The following is a 12,373-nucleotide window of genomic DNA, read 5'->3' on the forward strand; positions in this document are numbered from 1 at the left end:
GAATCTTCGTGGTATAAGCTAGAATTGATGGCGGCATTCAAGAGAATCCGGAAGGTCTAACCTTGTCTGTGGTATTCTGAGTAGGATTCAATGATTGAATGACTGTGACGTGCTTCAAACTCCTGAAGGCGGGGCGTTAGTGACAGACGCAAAAGAATCACTGGATTCTATTCCGGCCTGATTGAGAACCGACAGATGGAATGCCGTGCCGTGACAGGGCATTAGGAATCGTTCCAATGAGAGGATGGGAGGTAGCCACTGACAATGGTGAAACCCTACACACAGCTTGCCATGGAAGAAGACTTGCGTGTTTGAAGAAGAAGACAGTAGGAAAGCAGAGATTCAGAAGATGGAGCATCTCCAAACCTCAACCTATTCTCCATTACTGCAAAACAAGTAGCTATTTCATGTTTTTCTGCTTTTCACAATCAATCCTGATGATTCCTGATATCCTGACTAAGATTTACAAGATAACCATAACTTGCTTCAAGCCGACAATCTCTGTGGGATCGACCCTTGCTCACGTAAGGTATTACTTGGACGACCCAGTACACTTGCTGGTTAGTTGTGCGGGATTGCAAAAGTGTGATTGCAATTTCGTGCACCATTGTTCATAGCTCTAAAAACTGAAAACAAAGATGGAGAATACATTCGGAACTAGAAGAACAGAGAAAATAAAAAATAGAGTAATGCTCTCCCTTTTCATAACTCTTTTTCCACTCCCTAAATAATTCAAAGCTACTCCTATATATACTACTCTTCTATTCTTCTAGTTGATTCTTCAAGTCTTGGGCCTTTGGATCTTCAGTTTGGAGCAGTTCTCTTCTTCACTTGGGCTTGGTTTTACTTGCAGAGAGAAAGTGTGAAGTGGACAGAAACTTTAGCTCAGGATGTTAGAGGTGTTAACATTCAGTGAGAAAATGGGTTCGAAAACGTTAGTGTCATTCAACTTTTTTCACTAACGTTTCTTACCCAAGTAAAGGCCACATTAACCTCAACGTTAGTGGCACAAACGTTACCACTAACGTTGCCTCTTTGTCCTTTCCACACGTTATTGGGACTCAACTTTCCCAATAACGTTGAGAGCCTCCCCCTTTTCCACGTTAGAGTCCACGTTAACTTAGTTAATGTGGCTCTTTTAACGTAGGCGTGCCAATCTTCGAGAATGTTAGTGACACTCAACATTGTCACTAACGTTCCAATATGCCCCTATCTCACGTTAGAGTCTACGTTAACTAGGTTAACGTGGCTTCTAACGTGGCTTTGCAAACCATTTCCAACGTTAGTGACAATGTTGAGTGTCACTAACGTTGGCTCATCTTTCACTCATTGTCGTTAGATTCCACGTTAACTAAGTTAACGTAGAAGTTAACGTGGCTCCTTGGGGTTTTGTTGTTGCTTCCAACGTTAGTGACAATGTTGGGTGTCACTAACGTTGTCGACCATTCTTGCCTCTCACGTTAGCTCCCACGTTAACCAAGTTAACGTGGAAGTTAACGTGGTACATTGCACCTTAGGCCAACGTTAGTGACAATGTTGAATGTCACTAACGTTGGCTTCCTTCCCCTTGTTAATGTTAGAGGCCACGTTAACCAAGTTAACGTGGACTCTAACGTGGCCACTTATGATCATTGGCCAACGTTAGTGATAATGTTAAATGTCACTAACGTTGGCTCAAAGTCCTTTCTTCACGTTAGAGCTCACGTTAACTTAGTTAACGTAACTCTTAACGTGGGCAATGATGGCTTCGAGAGCGTTATATGCAATCACTTTTCTCATTAAATTTGCAAGCTACCTCCCATTCCACGTTAGTGGCCACGTTAATTAGATTAACGTGACTGCTAAATGGTTCTTCCTTGCTTCCTTTGATCCTGAAATCAAGCAATAGAGTGCATCAAAGTTCTAGTCCAAGTCATGGGTAATGCAACATACAATATGTCACTAAATTCATGCAAAATCCTCATGAAATCATGTAAAATGCACAATGTATGCTTGAATCAAGGTGTAAGTGAATATCTACCCAAAACTAGCTTATTTCCTAAGGAAATGCATGAAACTACCCTAAAAACAGTAAAGAAAAGGTCAGTGAAACTGGCCAAGATGCCCTGGCATCATAATTAGAATAAATAAATACTGTAAAGCAAACTTTTGGTAAGGTATGAGAAATTGGAAGTTCATACTTTGTTATTCTTAACAATAATAATGAAAGTTGAATCTTAATTCCACTTAGTTGACCTTTGCTAGGGCAAAGGAAAGTCAATGGACTAATTAATTTGACCTTCGAATCCTTTTTATTTCCTAAGAAAAGGTTGGGATTATTGAAATTCAATTCAATTAGCAAAGATAACAGTTATCAATTATGTTAAGCTAAGATAACTCATGAGTTACTGATTTCTAAACCAAGACCAAAAAGGGAAAAGTAAATTAATTCTACTGGAATGAAAATGTCTTCAGATTGGGAATAATCAATGGCATAAATAAAAGAAGGCAATATTAAACTAAAATACCTCAAATAACATTAAATAAGAAAATCATCATGAATGTGGCATAAGCCAAATAGGCAACATAACTAATACAAGCAAGCATTAAAGTATCTGAGAGTAAGAGATAAATATAAAGTAAAAGAACATTGAACCTGGGATCGAGAGTCACTCCTAAAACTAAGAGAAGTCCTAAATCCTAATTTCTAAAAATCCTACCTAAATCCTAAGAGAGAGGAGATAACCTCTCTCAAAACTAGATCTAAATCATAGAAAGTAACTAAAAATGCCTCCACTTTGAATGGATGCATTCCCTCACTTCATAACCTCTGGTCTATGGCTTCTGGACTTGGATTTGGGCCAAAAAGGGCTTCGGAATCCGCTATGAGCGTTTTCTGCAATTTCTGGTGCGTAGCCTCTGTCACGCGTCCACGTGGGTCACACGGTCGCGTCAATTGGAGTTTTCCTTGTTGCGCTGTCGCGTCAGCCATGCGGTCGCGTCGCTGCTTCTTCGCGCTTGGCATGCGACCGCGTCGTCCATGCGGTCGCGTGGATGCCAATTTCTCCAAAACTCCGTTTTATGCTTTCCTTCCATTTTTGTATGTTTTCTTTTCCATCCTTTAAGTCATTCCTGCCTTAGAAAATCTGAAACTACTCAACACACTAATCATGGCATCGAATGGAAATAAAGGTAATTAAAATAATTAATTTTAAAGCATAGGAAATATGTTTTTCACATACATCACATAATAAGGAAGGGAAAGTAAAACTATGCAATTAATATGAATAAGTGGGTGAAGGATTGAATAAATCACTCAAACTAAGCACATAATATATCACAAAATATGGGTTTATCATTCGCGCAGCTGACCAACAAGTGCACTTGGTCATCCAAGTAATACCTTGCCTGAGTAAGGGTCGATCCCATGGAGATTGTCGGCTTGAAGCAAGCTACGGTTATCTTGTAAATCTCAGTCAGGCGGATTCAAATGGTTATGAGGTTTGATAATAAAAAGAAGATAAACATAAAATAAAATAGAGTTACTTATGTAGTTCCTTGGTGGGAATTTCAGATAAGCGTTTGGAGATGCTTTGTTGCCTCTGAACCTCTGCTTTCCTATTGTCCTCATCCAATCATGCGTACTCCCTTCCATGGCAAGCTATATGTTGGTTGATCACCGTCGTCAATGGCTACCATCCATCCTCTCAGTGAAAACATGTCCTATTCGGTTTCCCGCATGGCTAATCAGCTGTTGGTTCTCGATCGTGTCGTCACAGTCATCCCATCTTAGATCCTACTCAGAATACCACAAACATGGTTTAGACTTTTCGGATCTCAAAAATGCTGTCAATTAATTCTAGCTTATACCACAAAGGTTCTAATGTCACAGATTCAAATGCTCTGTTGTCAGGAGAGGTGATTCAGATCCGTGAGTCAGAGACCAAAGAGAGTATACTCCAGCTGTCGTCCAATGACTACGTTGAACATCATGTAGACCGCTTTGTGGTTGTCAAGCACGCGGATCTTGGCTAAGCGAGTAACGAAGATTGGGTGATTGCACTACAAGAAAATAAGCTTTCTGCCACGCTTTAAAAGCGTGCCAAAAAGTGCGAAAAAGCTTGCTGATAGCTTTTCACCACGCTTTTTGAGCTATCGGCACGCTTTTGAAAGGGTCACATCCGCCAGCGTGCCGGTTGCTCTATCGCCACACTTTTGTGGATCTATCGGAACGCTTTTTCTGTTGGCACGCTTTTATTTATTGCAACGCTTAAAAGCGTGGCTGTAGGTCTTAACCTATAGGTACGCTTTAAAAGCGTACCTAAAAGTGCACATATCGCCACACTTTTAAAACGTCCCAGAAGGTTGGTTTTGGGTACACTTTAAAAACGTGCCTATAGGGAACAATAAGGCTACGCTTTTTTAAATGTACCTAGAAATGAACTTATTGCCACGCTTTAAAAGCGTGGCTATATCATTGTCAATTTAAAAAAAAAACTATTGCCACGTTTTAAAAGCGTGGCTATATCCTTATCAAATTAAAAAAATTAGTATATGCTTTTTTACATGCACTCTAATACACTAAAAAAAAAACATCAACAAAAATATGTAAACAGGTCACTACAAGATAAGATTATCATCATAAGATAATTGAAAAATGAGAAGGATTCATATTCTAAAAATAGAAAAAAAAAAGAGTCACTCAATCCTAAAGGATGAACATACAATGATACAAAACATGAGCTGAATAACACAGCTTGGAATTTATTTCTTATGTTACTGATGGAGTGCAGAAGCTGGTGAATTAAAAATTTATTAAAATGGTTACGTTGCAAGTATAGTTCTTAACTCACCGAAAATGTGCCTATCAATTTAGAAATATGTCACTGAAAGTTTAAATTAAAATTACTGGGAGTTTTAAGTCCCAGGTCGTCTCCCAACGAGTTGTAGAAAAATGTGCTATTTTATTAATCAGATATTCCAAAAAGAGTTGAGCTAAGTAAATTGGGATTTAAATTGAGGAATTTTAACTAATAAAAATAAGAGGCCTTGACTGGGAATTGATTGGTTAGAATTTCTATCATTGATGGTGTGATTGTAAGATTAATTTATAATTAATAGTCGTTCTGTTTGGTTATCCCTTACTAGGTAAGAGAAAGTCAAACAAGTAGAAATGCCAGATCTGTTCACAAGTTGCAACATGGAAGAATAAAACCAAATTAAGAGAACAAACTAGAGTGATGAAGTCTTGATGAGGAAAATAACTCTTCTCAATGTTCCAATGCTAAGATCAATTGAAAATTAAAATTCTTAAAACTAGAGAGAAAAAAAAAACCTAAGAGAGTGAAAAACTAGATCTAAACTACTTAATGAATATTTTTTTTCTGTTGTTTCTGCATATTCTCTGACTCTAGTCTGCTGTTCTGGGCCGAAAACTGGGCCGAAATAGGGTCCAAAATCGCTGGTTTCAGATTCTACAGTTTATGCAGATCGCGCATGTCACGCGATCGCGTCGTCCATGCAGACGTGTCGCTGGCGCTTTTCCTCTTCACGCGTTCGCGTCATCCATGCTACTGCGTTGCTTGTGCTTTCCAATCCGTGCGGCTGCGCAAGCCATGCGGCCGCGTCACTGCGATTTGCGCTCCTTCGCGCGGTCGCGTGAGCCATGCGACCGCGTCACTTTCCACTGGTTATCTCCTCAAACTCTTGTGTTCCTTCCATTTTTGCTAGCTTCCTCTCCAATCTCCGTCTCATTCATGCCCTATAAAGCCTAAAACGCTTGACACACAGATTACGGCATCGAATGGAATAAAGGAGAATTAAAATTAAATAATTAAAGTCTCTAGGAAGCAATTTTCAAACATGTAATAAATTCAAGAAGGAAATCTAAATGCATGCTAAATTGATGAATAAGTGAGTAAGGATCACGACAAAACCACACAATTAAACACAATATAAACTATAAAATAGTGATTTATCAGTTACCTAGACAAGTTATTAGTAATTGCCTCTCAGAAAACGCCAAGGTCCTGTTCCGGTTCCCATCCTGCATATAAGGCATTTGACATATTGGTAAACAAAATTTGGAACATAGAATCATAAAATCTTTAAAGCAAAATTTGAGAAAGTATAGAATTTGTGTATAATTTAAAATTTGATTATTGCTTTTAAAAAAAGAAATGAGAAAGTATAGAGAATAAACTTTTAATTAGTAAATATTAGTTAATTATAGAATTTGTGTATAATTTAAAATTTAGGATTTATAATCTAAAATTTAAGATAAATAAAATAATTAAGAAAATTATTTAATATTAGCCGGAAAAAATTGGTTTCTTAGCGTTACTCTTTTATTAATTAGTAAGAAAAAGTTTGTTACCTCCAAATACCGGCAAACATGCGTATTCCTTAATCAAATACTAGCCAATCTTAGAGCTGCAATTGTATTAGCTCCGGATGAAATACCAACCTACAAATGATAATTAGGAACAATAAAAAAAGAAGTTGGAATATCAGTTACAGTTATTCAAAGAAAAGATGCATGTCTTAGACTGAACAAAATGGTTGAATGAATAAAGTTTGAAACTTGTCATTGATTCTAAACATGATGTATGCAAAAATGGTCATTTGAAAAAGTTACCATGAGTCCTTCCTTCAAGGCCAGCACCCTAGCCATGATGACTGCATCTTCACTGCTAACCTACCACACATGTTTGAAATGACAGTTAGGAGAAGCATAATATTTTTATGTTAGGTGAGCAAATTAAATAGTATTTTTGCATTTACCTCGAGAACTTTTTCCATTACATCCATGTCCAATATCTCTGGTTTAAATCCAACCACATTGCCGGTAATATGATGTGGACCTATATAGAAGAACAATATCAAAGTTTGTGATTCCATAGATTTGAAAAAAGAAAGAATAGATAAAGATTTCCCAACCTAATTCAGTAAATATCATAATCTTTTTAGATCCTAATTTTGATTACTTTTTACATTTACATTTACATTCGTATCCTCCCATATCTCAGGACCTGTGGTCTCAAAATGCACCTGATTCCCAGTTTCTAAGTCAATTATACTCAAACTCACTATTACAAATAATGCCAAGGACTTCAGAACTATCTAACATTAAAATTGAGAGAACCAAGGATAGCATTATGCAACTTTTCCTAAATAAGATTCTGCTTTTTATTGAATTGATTCTAGGTAGAACTGATTCTGAAGTAAAGTAATTTATGTTTGGTAGTTCTTCTATGAGTGATTCTTACAGGAAGCAATTCTTTGATGATAAATTTGAGTTGTTGCCTCACTTGGATTTTTCTGCAGCAAATAGATTTTCGACCACCAAATTTAAAAAATCCACCATAAATCATATACTTAACAAATCGCCTTCCAACTTTCCAGCCTAGTCCTAAATATTTCTATGTTCACCCCAAACTTTATCCCATGCGATTCCGATCAGTGTGAAATTAGTTATAACCCTTCAAAGTTGCTGCCCTCTTTTAAAGTGATGTAGAAAAACAGATTTAGTAGTCCAACTTAAAAGAACCAAAACCCTTAAAAGATTTAATGGATCCAATGTAAAAAGCATACCTGACCAGGGTCTTCAGGGAATCAACAATTTTTCTCTCCCTGATGAACCTAATAACATTAGATAATTACAATCATCACTCATTACTACCATATAATTACTCATCAATTTCTAATTAATTAATATACATTCTCACACATGCACTTACAAGACAAAAAGAATCAACAAGGCTCAGAGCTAGAGAGTGTGTGATATTATTCTTCATAATTGCTTTCATTAGAAGTGTTAATTATACTTAATGCTAAATTAACTAATTAACCAGAAATGGATTTATCATAAATTGATATATAATATTCTTATAGAATGTTGATGATGCCTTGTGTTCCTTGATCCATTGCTTAAGTATGGTAAACTAAGCGCCTGAAATAATATCCAAGGAATTTTTTTAATAAAAAATAAATAGTTTAACATAGTTTTAGAACTTCAATAAATAATAAATAATAAAAGGTGTGTTGTTGAAAAAAAAGTAAAGTGAACCTTTAACAGCGTGCTATATACATATACACACATATACATACATACATATATATATATATATATATATATCACTGACTCATCATAGTTGTTTGGGAAAACTGATTATTAGTAAAGGAATGTATATGTATGGTACAAATATGTGAGAATTGAAGGAACATAAATGACCTCAATTTGACTCTGAAGGAATCTGATATATCCAATAGCTTCTAACAACACTGAGGCTGTGTTAGTCTGCAAAAAAAGTAAAATATAAATATCACACACCATAAAATTTAAATCCTCCATAGTCATATAATAAAGCATCGTTTGAGTTTTCATAACCTGTATTGATAGTTTTCATAACCTGTATTCAGTCAGTTTAAATCCTCTAATTAAATGTTGTGTTAAGATGTTTCAGAGCTCATCTTAACACAACATTTAAATTGCTTTACACCAGATCTTTTCATAATTATATCATTAACCCCAATTTTCAATCTCATATCAGATCAGTCCAGATACATTTTCAATCCATTGGACATTCAGGAAATAGAAACATTGATAATCCAAATACATTTAAATGAAAGAGAAAAGGTTCACTAGAACTTTCAAAGAATTACCTCTTCTACAAGATCCCCAGCAATTCCTCTGACAAGTTCACACAGATTGTTTTCAGTAAATGATTCATTGATCCAGAAACTGATGTCCTTGTAACAAGGAGGATACTGTAAAAGAAAAAAGAGAAAAAATGAGTTAGAATTTAGTAAATACATGACATGATATATGTATTTGTTAACAAAAATAAAAAAAATCAATGGATCCATAGTGCATACTTAGGAGCTTCAATTTATCTCAGAATTATAATTTATCTTCCTTGTTCTATATAACAATATAAGCAAAAAATACCCTTCAAACACCCCAACAAAAATGTGCAATTTTGCCTTAAAATTTATTACAGGCAAGATCAAATTAAAGTAGGATATCAGGCATGAAGAACAGAAAACCACCATTCTCAACATTACTCCTATGAGAAAAGCTATACTCATCATGAACAGATTAAATGCAAAATGCTTTCCAGAGATGTTTAAGTTTGAAAATCAAAATTACTATCTCAGGTAGATGTAAGAGCAGTTTTCATTTCCATACAATTCTAAAAGAACATGATTATTCAAGGATCAAATAAGTTGACTTGACATCAATAACAAGAATGGCTAGTCTTAATGCAAAGATTTTGAGAACAAACACTGAAAATAATCAAGTTGCATGTCATTTTATTTTGCTATAAAGTTTCATTACTTGTTTCAATTGGAAAACAATTCGATCTTATCTCACTAAGCAGGGTTTTCCGTACGGATCAATCTCTGACACAGGACTAACAAACAGTTCTGAGTACCTATAAATTCCTTGAATCACAAAAACTTAAAAATATTGAGAGTCTCAATTGAAACAGGAAATTCTGAATTAGTAGTTCCATACATTCTTCCAGAAATATTAAGCATTAAAAAAAGCCCATGAAATTAACCACATTATCAATGGTGAGAGGTCCAAATCCAAAGCAAAAAGAATATTCATTCACAGCAAACATTGTAGTTTCATATTAATATGAGGAACACACATATATAAACATAACCAGATTCAAAATCTAGAAATCAAATTGAAGTATAAAACCCAAATTCCCAAAAATAAAATAAAATATGAAGAAAAACATGACATTGAATAACACTATGCCACAGGACGCATTATCACTATCAAAATACATAACCATTTTGATAAAATAATAATGAATAATAAAAAAGAACATTGCCGAAAAACCTCACCTCCACCAGAAAGCTTCAAGAACACATGGTTCTGATAAAAGAAATACAAAGAAGCTTAGCTCTTGAGAGATGCTCAAAGAGTGAAGAGGATGAGCAAACACCTGCTCCCCAACTACTCAGTAGCACCTATGACCAATCACCATCCAGAAAGTAATAGAAAATGATTCGCAATGGAATAATAAGCAGAGAATTAACATTGAAAGAAAGCACCAAGCATAATCGCAAGTAAACAAAATTGATAAAGCTAGAAAAAACAAACATTGATGCCAGATGCGGGATGAGAGGCGAGCAGAATCGCGACACAGAGAGAGGAAAGCAGCACCACGACCAGTGCTGGGTTCGAGAAGATGAGGCTGAGCAGAACCGGGACAGATAGAGGCGAGCAGCACCACGATGAGGCTGAGCAACACCGTGACAGAGAGAGGCGAGCTTAGGATTGATTGGTCATGGGAAGAGATGAAGTATGGTCACTGATTATACCACATGTATTTCCAAATCAAAGTGTTAGAAGGATTACATGTCACTATATCCGTCCAAACCCCAATTTGGTCCAACATGAGAAAGCATTTCTAGCATGATCTCCTCATCCCTTTTCCCTGGCATCAATTGGTTTGTTGTCTTGGAAATGAAACTCTCCATAATTGGATCTCCTCTGAGCCTTGGAAAAGGGATGAGGAGATCATGCTAGAATTGCTCTCTCATGTTGGACCAAATTGGGGTTTGGATGGATATAGTGACATGTAATCCTCCCAACACTTTGATTTGGAAATACATATGGTATAATCAGTGACCATACTTCATCTCTTCCCATAAGCAATTAAATCAAGGAATTGGGCAATTATTTCAAGCTTAGAGAGATTGGGTTGCCAAGGAATTGGGATCTAATCACCTAAGATTGCCAAGGAGATCAATGAATGCATTGATTGAGGAAGAGATGAGAATGAACTTGATCTAGAGAATGCAACATCTCTTAAGCCCAATGAATCCCCCATTTCTGATCTTACCCATTCTCTTTACTTTCTGCCATTTATTTTCATGCTCATTTCCCCAAATCCCTATTTAAGATTCTACAATTTACTTTTTGCAATTTACTTTCCCGCCATTTAATTTTTTGCAATCCTTAACTCAATTTCTATTTAGCTCAACTAGCACATTCTTCCAATTAAAGTTGCTTGACCAATCAATCCCTGTGGGATTCGACCTCACTCTATTGTGAGTTTTAACTTGACGACAATTTGGTATACTTGCCGAAAGAAGATTTGTTGAGAGACAAGTTTCCGTGCATCAAGTTTATGGCGCCGTTGTCGGGGATTGACTTTGTATCGACAATGATTAAGTTGGAAGAGCACTAGATTGAGCATTTTTCTTTTGCTTGTTTATTTTACCTAGTCATTTACTTTCAGTTTCAGTTACTTTCCTCCTTCTTCCCCTCTCCCCTATTTGTTTTCTTTCTCTTTGTTGTTGTTTACAATTTTGTTTACTAACCCACTAACTGTTTGATAATTTGCACCACTCACACTAACAGCCACTCTAACAAGAATAATCTTTTCATTTTATTTCTTGATGTGGGTTTTGTTAGTTGTATGACAGGGAGAAGAAGTGGAGCTTCAACTTTCTTTGATTCTGAACCTGAGAGGACCTTCCTTAGATTGAAGAGGGAAGCAAGAGGGAAAAGAGTTGTTGGTGCTGAGAAAGAGGAAGAATACTTTGAAACAAACATGGAGGAGAACTTGGAGAACAACCATGAAGAAGAAGCTCACAACCATGCCAGAGAAGGCCCTGGGAATCCTGCTGGGCAAGAGAGAAGAGTTCTAGGGTCATACATCAATCCAAACGCAGGAAATTGTGGAAGTAGTATCCAAATGCCAACCATACATGCAAATAACTTTGAATTAAAACCCCAGCTCATCACCCTTGTTCAGAAAAATTGTTCATTCGGAGGAAGCGCCCAAGAAGACCCCAATCAACATCTAACCACCTTCTTAAGAATATGTGACACTGTAAAGTCTAATGGTGTTCATTCGGATGTCTATAGACTACTTTTGTTCCCTTTCTCACTCAGGGACAAAGCATCTAAATGGCTGGAATCTTTCCCGAAGGAGAGTTTAACAAATTGGGAAGATGTGGTGAACAAATTTTTGGCGACATTCTACCCTCCTCAAAGAATCAACAGGTTGAGAGCTGAGGTATAAACCTTCAGGCAACAAGATGGTAAAACTCTCTATGAGGCTTGGGAGAGGTTTAAGGACTTAACAAGAAGGTGCCCAGCAGACATGTTCAATGAATGGGTTCAACTGCACATTTTCTATGAAGGTCTTTCCTACGAATCAAAGAAGGCCATAGACCATTCATCAAGGGGATCTCTAAACAAGAAGAAGACCATTGAAGAAGCCATAGATGTCATTGAGACTGTAGCTGAGAATGACTACGTCTATGCTTCTGAAAGGAGCAACACTCGAAAAGTGATGAAGTTGAACCATATGGATGCACTGCTGGCTCAAAATAAGATGATCACCAAGCAGTTAGCTGATCT

At 36.5% G+C, this 12,373-nt stretch overlaps 1 long non-coding RNA gene across 1 annotated transcript; it reads right to left on the reverse strand.

Annotated features, from left to right (window-relative positions):
* Window positions 1-5,952: 5,952 nt before the first annotated feature.
* On the reverse strand, window positions 5,953-6,678 carry LOC127747533 (uncharacterized). The gene is made up of 3 exons (XR_008009417.1): window positions 6,617-6,678; window positions 6,356-6,445; window positions 5,953-6,025 (listed from the first exon to the last, which is right to left on the reverse strand). It is a non-coding gene; the product is annotated as an uncharacterized LOC127747533 (long non-coding RNA).
* Window positions 6,679-12,373: the final 5,695 nt, after the last annotated feature.

The sequence above is a fragment of the Arachis duranensis genome, chromosome 5, assembly GCF_000817695.3.
Source record: "Arachis duranensis cultivar V14167 chromosome 5, aradu.V14167.gnm2.J7QH, whole genome shotgun sequence".
Taxonomy (NCBI): domain Eukaryota; kingdom Viridiplantae; phylum Streptophyta; class Magnoliopsida; order Fabales; family Fabaceae; genus Arachis; species Arachis duranensis.